Genomic DNA, 9,636 nt, shown 5'->3' with positions numbered 1-9,636 from the left:
AAGAAACTAAATAACAGTGCAGAACTTAAAATAATAAATACTATTAAAGAGGAAGTAATGAAAAAATAAGGGGAGCAAGAACAGGATAGCTTCTCTAACTTCCCACGTCATTCTCTGATATTCCTGATCAGGCCGGAAGATTTATCTACCTTCATACATTTTAGGACATCCTGCACCTCCTCAACTGTAGCACAAACTCTGATATTGCCATTAACTTTCCCAAGTTTTCTCATCTTCATATCTTCCTCTGCTTTATAAATAGAGGAGAAATATGCATTGAAGACTTTGCCCGTCTCCTGAAGCTTCATATTAGACGACTACCATTGTTTCCAAAGGGCCCTACTCTCTATTTACAAATTTTCCCCTTACTTTACTTATAATATCTATTTGGATGCCCATTATTCTTATCTGCCTGAGCTAGCTCATATCCCCATTTTGCCCTCCTGATTGTCTTCTTAAGTATGTCCCTCAATCTCCTATTCTCCTCCAGGGATACACTTAATTCCAGCTGCCTATGTCCGACCCATGCCTTCTTCTGTTTCCTGACAATTTCTCTGGTCATCGAGGGTTCCTTACTCCCACCTGCTTTGCCTTTTCCTCCAACAGGAACACACGTACCTTGAATACTCATTATCACGCTTTTAAAAGAATACAGCTTTCTGGACTTCAGTCTGAAGAAGGGTTTCGGCCCGAAACGTTACCCATTTCCTTCACTCCATAGATGCTGCTGCACCCGCTGAGTTTCTCCAGCATTTTTGTGTACCTTCAGCTTTCTGGACATTGTTTTGCCCACGAACAACCTATAACAACCAATTTTTAACAAATCCCTCTCTAATACCATCGATATTGACCTTGTCCTAATTTAGAACTTTAACTTATGAAGCAGCCTTTCCTATACATAGCCATTTAATGCTGATAGAACTGTTTTCACTGCTCCCAAAAGTCTCACCCACTGACACTTCAGTCACTTGCCCTGCCCAATTCCCAAAGAGTAGATCAAGTGTTGCCCTTTTCCCTGTAAGGCCGTCTACATATTAACCAAGAAAACGTTCCTGAACATATTTGACAAATTCCACCCTGTCTAGGCCCTATGGCAGTTCCACTCTATATTGAGAAAGTTAAAATCCCTTAAAATGACAACACTTTTACACACTCAGCTATTTGCAATCTCCCAGCATATTTGTTCCTATAATTTCTGTTGACTATTTGGGGGCCGATAGTACAATCACAACAAGTGATCATCCCCTTTTCATTTCTTAGCTCTATCCATATAGTCTCACTGGATAATGTCATCTTCGACTACAGTAATGTCAACTTTGACTACTGCCGTAACATTCTCCTTAATCAATAAAGCAACTCCTCCTCCTCTTTTACCTTCACCTCTATCTCATCTGTAGCAGACACAAGAACATTAAACTGCCAGTCTTGTCCCTTCCTTAGCCATGTTTCTGTAGCCATGTTGCTATAACATTACAATCACATGCACCTATCCACACCCTGTGTCCGTCCACCTTACCTGTCAGGGCACTTGCATTGAAATACAGTAAATGTAATCTAATCCAACTGACTTTCCTCATTCCCTGCTGTGTTCCTGTCTATCCTTTCTACTGAAAACTTGCTGTCATTGGCTTCTGCACAAACCTCCAGCCTCCCACCTGCCCCACTATTGTCTTGGAACCCATTCCCATGCCAATCTAGTTTAAACTTAGTAGCACTTGCAAATCTGCCCGCCAGGATATTGGTTCCCCTTCAGTTCAGATATGACCCTTCAGTGCACCTCTGCCACAGAAGAGCTGCCAGTGAAAAAAAATTCTGAATCCCTGTCCCCTGCACCATCCTTCCGCCACACATTTATCTGTCATGCAAGGAAAGGGAGGATGTTTCGTGGGATGACCAATGGAGGTGACGGCTACAACAGACCTTTGTGGCCAGCTGCAGCTGGGAATGTAAAATGGTGTCAAAAAAATGACCTTTTGCATATGGACTTTGTGGGCTCTTCTGTATATTCTCCACTAACAGTATGGTGACAGTCTTGCTAATCTGTGTGTAAAAAAAGTGTTTCATTGTGTACATAGAAACATAGAAAATGTAGGAGTAGGATATTCGGCCCTTCGAGCCTGCACCGCCATTCAATATGATCATGGCTGATCATCCAACTCAGTATCCTGTACCTGCCTTCTCTCCATACCCCCTGATCCCTTTAGCCACAAGGGCCACATCTAACTCCCTCTTAAATATAGCCAATGAACTGGCCTCAACTACCTTCTGTGGCAGAGAATTCCAGAGATTCACCACTCTCTGTGTGAAAAATGTTTTCCTCATCTCGGTCCTAAAAGATTTCCCCCTTATCCTTAAACTGTGACCCCTTGTTCTGGACTTCCCCAACATCGGGAACAATCTTCCTGCATCTAGCCTGTCCAACCCCGTAAGAATTTTGTAAGTTTCTATAAGATCCCCCCTCAATCTTCTAAATTCTAGCGAGTACAAGCCGAGTCTATCCAGTACGTTGGTACAAGTGATAATAAAGAAACCATTGAATCATTACGTTCCTACCCTTACTAGGACGTGGCACTAGGAGAAATCCTGAAATCACTACTTTTGAAGTCCTGCATTTTAACCTGTTGCCAATCTCCCAATGTTCACTCTGCAGGACCCCATCCTTTTCCTATCTACGTAATTTCTGCCAATGTGCATGACTTCTGCCTGCTCATCCTCTACCTTAAGAATGTTCTGCAGTCGCTTAGAAATATCCTGGACCCTGGCAGTAGGGGGGAGACACACCGTCCCGGAGTAACGTTTGTGGCGACTCATTCTCCTGTTTATACCCCTCACTAACAAGACTCCTTTCACAATCACTCTGCCGGACTTCACCCTTTCTCGCTGTACCTCAGAGTCTAGTGCCACAACCTGAGAGCTACTGCTTATACTTTCCTCTGAATGTTATCCCCACTCCCCACCCCACTCCCACAACAGTATCAAAAATAGTTTTGTAGAATGAGCGGTGATCTCATTGAAACATGTAAGAATCCAAGAGGGATTGACAGGATTGAAGCTGAGAGACTGCTTCCTTATACTAACTGTTAGGACTAAGGATGATTGGTCTCATGAAGAATAATACATTATTTACCCTGTAATGAACAAATGTCTTTATTTGGAGTGGTCATTCTTTGAGATTTTTGCCACAGATGGAGATGGATGTGGTTACTTAACTACAGTGCATACTTTACGCCAAAAAATGACACATTTTTTAAAGGCCAAAATAATCTTTGGAAAAGGGGATTGAGCATGAAAGTAGGCATGAGGTACATGATCATTCCTGTTATTATTGACTGGCGGAGCAAGCTCATGGGGTGGAGTGGCTTTGTCTGCCCTCAGCAATGCCTTCAACATAGAAACATAGAAAATAGGTGCAGGTGTAGGCCATTCGGCCCTTCAAGCCAGCATTATCATTCAATATAATCATGGCTGATCATCCTAAATCAGTACCCCGTTGTTGCTTTCTCCCCATATCCCTGGATTCTGTTAGCCCTAAGAGCTATATCTAACTCTCTATTGAAAACATCCAGTGAATTGGCCTCCACTAACTTCTGTGGCAGAGAATTCCACAGATCACAACTCTCTGGTTGAAAATGATTTTTCTCATCTCAGTCCTAAATTGCCTACCCCTTATTCTTAAACCGTTCTTTATCTTAAGAATAAAGAAAATACCCATTAGCCCTGCTTTCTTTTTTAAATGATCTTGCCAATATTGTGGGCAGATCAATAATTTTCCTTCAGTTACATGAGGTTTAATTACTTAGTCCCATCTTGTGAGGAAATATAATTACCCACAACAGATGCCAGACCAATAGGACTATATTTTCTTGGTTCTACCCTCATCTTTTTTCAATGATGGTGGCACATTTGTAATTTTTCAATCTAACACGGCAATACCTATTTCAAAGAAAACCATCTGGTTCTTTGAAAAAGCCAATATTTTGCATATAACTGCTTCTTGCTTACATTAAGTCTAGCAAATTCTATTTATTATCAGACTCCCTGCAGTATCCAGCATTTTACCCTCTTCCCTTATTTTAAAGAAAAACACAAAGTACATTCAGTCAGTCAACAAATTCCTCAGTTTCACCTGGTATGTAACAAGTGTTTGACTTACAAGAGGTCACATTATTTTTGACGATCTTCCTTGTTTTAAAAGATATGTGTTAATCTTGATATCCATTCAAAATTTCTTGTAGTTTTCCTTTCTGCAGTCTTATAATGTAATTTGTCTAAATTTGTTTTTCTTCACATCTACAGCTTTCTGGTTGTCTGTAACACTTTGCACTTTTATTCCTTTTGCTAGTAATAATCTTTTGGGGGATTTATAATTAATTTGATATCTTAGAGTAATATTTTTTCCATTTAATAAATGTAAAGCATTAATTTGATGTGCTTATATTGAGGAAAACATTTTTATCATACAAATAACATTGGAAATGGTTGAGATTTTACAAAAGGTTGATGAGTATTTGTGTTAATTTAATAATTTAAACTATATTAAAAATTAACTATTATTTGTGAAGTAGTTCACAAAACTGTACAAATAGACACAAATTATCTTTTATTTGTTTGAATTATGCATGGATGATCAACTACATGACATAGATGGTATTAAAGAACCCAGTGAACCTTACCACACTTCTATAAACTCTTCTGCAGTCTAGCAATGAACTGTAGTGACACCATGTAGTACTTTGAGTAATTTGTAAAGCAAATAAAAACTGCTGAAGTAAGACTCATTTTTCAAATTAAATAATTGATTGGGTTTTAATGATGGTGCAGAGCCAGTATATTAAACTCTCATTGATAAACACTTGCCGCATTGTCAATGGTGTTGAAGGAAAATAGAGGATGTTAACATGCATCTTGAGTTTACCTCTGAAACTGCCTTTAACTTTATCTTACCTATGCTCTGCTGAGCAAATCGTGAAATTGACCAAAATGGGTTTGAAATAGTATTGGGACAGTTTGTATTCTGAAAGATGAGCGAGAAAGTGTGACCTGCACAGTTCCTGACAGAAGCTACAATCATCCATCACCATTGCCGAACTACACATGGACAGGGTCATTAGGCTTTAAAATCCCACCCTAATGGTCACCAGGGACAAGTGGCGTAAAGAATCAAAGGAAGCGAGGGAAAACCAGAAGTTGCCGACATGAGATCTAGTCATAGTTTACATTCATCAGTGAGCAAATTATGAAATTGACCAAAATAGAACTCGATGCATGTCCCATGTAATACACCACCTAGGCCAACTGCGGGATGATCAGAGAGGGAGATGAAATACGATAAGGCTCTGAGATGCATTAAATTAAAAAGGCTGGAAACAGTACAGCAATAAGGAAAAATGATTGGGAAAATATTTTGAATTATATAAATAAATAATTTGAACATGTTTTGAGCAAAAAGTCCACTTAAGAATGGAAATCCTTACCTTTTGCCTCATTGGACGACTCCACTTGACATACAATAGACAATAGACAATAGGTGCAGGAGTAGGCCATTCAGCCCTTCAAGCCAGCACCGTCATTTATTATGATCATGGCTGATCATCCCCACGTTCCTGCCTTCTCCCCATATCCCCTGACTCCGCTATTTTTAGAGGCAGAGAATTCCACAGACTCACCACTCTCTGTGAGAAAAAGTGTTTCCTCGTCTCCGTTCTAAATGGCTTACTCCTTATTCTTAAACTGTGGCCCCTGGTTCTGGACTCCCCCAACATCGGGTACATGTTTCCTGCCTCTAGCGTGTCCAAACCCTTAACAATCTTATATGTTTCAATGAGATCCCCTCTCATTCTTCTAAACTCCAGAGTGTACAAGCCCAGCTGCTCCATTCTCTCAGCATATGACAGTCCCGCCATCCCGGGAATTAACCTTGTAAACCTATGCTGCACTCCCTCAATAGTAAGAATGTCTTTCCTCAAATTAGGGGACCAAAACTGCACACAATACTCCAGGTGTGGTCTCACTAGGGCTCTGTCCAACTGCAGAAGGACCTCTTTGCTCCTCTATTCGATTCCTCTTGTTATAAAGGCCAACATGCCATTCGCTTTCTTCACTGCCTGCTGTACCTGCATGCTTACTTTCATAGAATGATGAACAAGGACCCCCAGATCTCGTTGTACTTCCCCTTTTCCCAACTTGATGCCATTTAGATAGTAATCTGCCTTCCTGTTTTTGCTGGAGGATAGAAGTAGATAACCTCACATTTATCCGCATTAAACTTCATCTGCCATGCATCTGCCCACTCCCCCAACCTGTCCAAGTCACCCTGCATTCTCATAGCATCCTCCTCACAGTTCACACTGCCACCCAGCTTTGTGTCATACTTCATGAGTATCAGTCTGAAGAAGGGTTTCGACCCGAAACGTTGCCTATTTCCTTCGCTCCATAGATGCTGCCTCACCCGCTGAGTTTCTCCAGCATTTTTGTCTACCTTCGATTTTCCAGCATCTGCAGTTCCTTCTTAAACAATACTTCATGAATTTTTGTGATTGTGTAAAAGATATCATAAATTGCACTTTTTATCTCTAATGTATGTTGGTAAAGCCAATATTGCTGTATTTTGGTGTCAGCCTGATTCTAGTAAGGTGTGCTAATGTGAAGGGAGATAGAACTGGTCCAATTTACTGATGATTAACATTTCACCTGGGAATGATCACTAACATAATCTGCCCAGTGATGAATTGTTTTAAAGCATGATTTGCCCACAAATAAAGAGGCCCTAATCGATTCAATTTCAAGTCTACATTTTACCAACCCTGAAGTAATATTAGTCAGTTTACTTCACTACCAATCTCTTGCTCAATTTGAACACCAATTAATGTTCAGAAATGTTGGAAAAATATGAACATAGCAGGAATAGATGGTAAGATGAATCAAGAAACATTAGAGCTAATTAGGAGACAAGATAGTGACCTTAAAATATCAAACCAAAAGGAGAAAAAAATAGCTTGTTGGGCTTATTTTATATTTTATGTTACATTCTGCTGGATGTATTTCGAATAGCAATTATCCTTTAATGTTTTATTACTGGATATGTTCCAACCTATGGCTAAGCCAGCCAAATGTGCTGAACAGTTTAACATTTTGCCACTGCAAATATTGCCTAGTGTACATTCTATCATTTTATGTCACAACTTGACCTGAATACATTTGAGTAAACCTATTTAATTACATTGTCTATTACAAAAGATCATTGTAAAGGGTTGATTAATAGGGTACAATTGAGTTGAATAGACAAGAAGGTCATTACAGTGTAAATGGGCAGCTTGAGGTTTCCATCAACTAACATTGCCTTCTCTCACAGTGTGACCCATTCATTTCCATCTTATGGAATGTTACCAAGTATCAGCCCTTTGAGAATTTTAGAAATCAAAAACAAATCTGAAAAAGCTTTTGAACTGATAGATTTTTCTTTACTTTTGGATATACGGGAAGAAGGAATGGAGTCAAAATTCAGGTTCATGCTTAGTGTGCAGAGATAGGAGCAGCTGAGCATTATACTGTACTTCCATAATTGAGTGATATGGACCTCAAGTTGGGGTGATCCTCGAGCTCCGTAAATTGTAACATTCCAGCAAAAATAGACAGCTGCATGACTATAGTAAATGGACAAGGCGACCCAAGTACTGAGTGACTCGCCCATTGCTTGTGCGCTGGCAGCTGAATTTGCTGTGCGAGGCAAGAGTAAATAAAAATCACTTGAAGCCAACGTGAGCTTTGAAATCCATTGACAGTCAAAGCCTGTAATCGGGTTCAATGTGCAGCCAAATCTTGAAAAATGAAACTATCCTTCACTGGTAGACTAAATGGATTTCCAGTAGAGATTTATAAAATTCTAAAAAATAGAAAAGCAGTATGTAACATGGTTGGGAAATTACTAACAAGACTCATTGATTCAGAGTTATTGCAAACCTTTGCTGGGCATTGGGAGAAATATTTCCTTGCAGAAAGCTGTGAGAATGTGACAGCTTTACTGCAGGTGACTGTTGTGGCAGTGGCCACCTTATCATTACAAATTGAGTGTTTTGCATGTGTAGAATTGTTTGTCTCAGAAGACGCTCAGTCAATGTGCATTTTCAATGCGGTGCCTATTTAGACACAGGATCAGGAGATGTTGGTGATCAACTAGAAGCAATGTAGACAAAACATATGGGGAAAAGGGGAAGGAAATTGAAGGAACTTTAGCTGAAGATTACTATCATTGACAGAAGCATGGTGGGCCAAACGGCCTCATGATACACTTTTTCTCTTTGAAAATATAGAATTACAAAACAGCTCATCTGGAGTCTCAGAGTATGTAACGGTCTGATGTAGATTCCATAACTTTGCTCTCAATAGCAGCCAAGGGCGGCACAGTGGCACATTGATAGAATTGCAGCCTCACAGCATGAGAGATCAGGGTTCGATAACTGACCTCAGGTACTGTCTGCGTGGAGTTTGAAAAATTTGCCTCGGACTGCATGAGTTTCGTCTGGGTGCTCCAGCTTCCTCCCACATCCCAAAGGCGTGTGGGTTTGTAAGCTAAATGGCCTCTATAAATTCCCCCTTGTATGTAAGGAGTGGATGCAAAGGTGGGATAACATAGAACTAACATGAACGGGTGATCGATGGTTGGCTGTATCTTTCAACAATCGATTCATTCAATCAATCGATCCATCAATCCATCGATCCATCGATCCATCAAATCTGTGGAGAAGAAGCAGAGAGATCTATGATCAATGATAGGATTGGAAGTATGTGTCAGTAATGAGGATGATGAACTTTGTTCAGTTGAACAAAGGGGACGATGAAGGCATGAGAGAGGAACTGGCCAAGGTAGACTGGAAAAGGATCCCAGCAGGAATGAGGGTGGAACATAATGGCAGGAATTTCTGGGCATAATCCAGAAGATGCAGGATCATTTCATTCCAAAGAGGAAGAAAGATTCTAAAGGGAGTAAGAGGCAACCGTGGCTGAAGGGAAGTTAGGGATGGAAGCAAAATAAAAGAAAAGGTGTATAACATAGCAAAGAGTAGCAGGAAGCCAGAGGATTGGGAAACTTTCAAAGGACAACAGAAGGTAACAATACAGGGGAAAAGATGAAGTGCGAGGGTAAGCTGGCCAAGAATATAAAGAAGGATAGTAAAAGCTTCTTTAGGCATGTTAAGAGAAAAAGATTAGTAAAGATAAATGTGGGTCCCTTGAAGGCAGAAACAGGTGAAATTATTATGGGAAACAAGGAAATGGCAGAAGAGTTGAACAGGTACTTTGGTTCTGTCTTCACTAAAGACGACACAAACAATCTCCCAGATGTACGAGAGGACGGAGGATCTAGGAAGACAGAGAAACTGAAAGAAATTTGCATTAGGCGGGAAATAGTATTGGGTAGACTGATGGGACTGAAGTCTGATACATCCCCAGGGCCTGATGGTCAGGGTACAACTCAAGGAGGTGGCTCTAGAAATCGTGGATGCATTGGTGATCATGCTCCAATGTTCTATAGATTCAGGATCAGTTTCTGTGGATTGGGGGATAGCTAATGTTATCCCATTTTTCAAGAAATGAGCGAGAGAGAAAACGGGGAATTCTAGACCAGTTAGCCTGACATCG

General features: G+C 40.3%; 1 long non-coding RNA gene across 1 annotated transcript; it reads right to left on the bottom strand.

Moving 5' to 3' along the window:
• Positions 1 to 1,405: 1,405 nt before the first annotated feature.
• Positions 1,406 to 8,996, bottom strand: LOC116975753. Its single transcript, XR_004412751.1, has 3 exons — positions 8,809 to 8,996; positions 2,560 to 2,571; positions 1,406 to 1,416 (listed from the first exon to the last, which is right to left on the bottom strand). It is a non-coding gene; the product is annotated as an uncharacterized LOC116975753 (long non-coding RNA).
• Between the last annotated feature and the right edge of the window lie 640 nt (positions 8,997 to 9,636).

This window comes from Amblyraja radiata, chromosome 8, assembly GCF_010909765.2.
Source record: "Amblyraja radiata isolate CabotCenter1 chromosome 8, sAmbRad1.1.pri, whole genome shotgun sequence".
Lineage (NCBI taxonomy): Eukaryota > Metazoa > Chordata > Chondrichthyes > Rajiformes > Rajidae > Amblyraja > Amblyraja radiata.
Note: the sequence above shows the minus strand (reverse complement) of the source record. Positions and strands in the feature narration are given on the sequence as shown.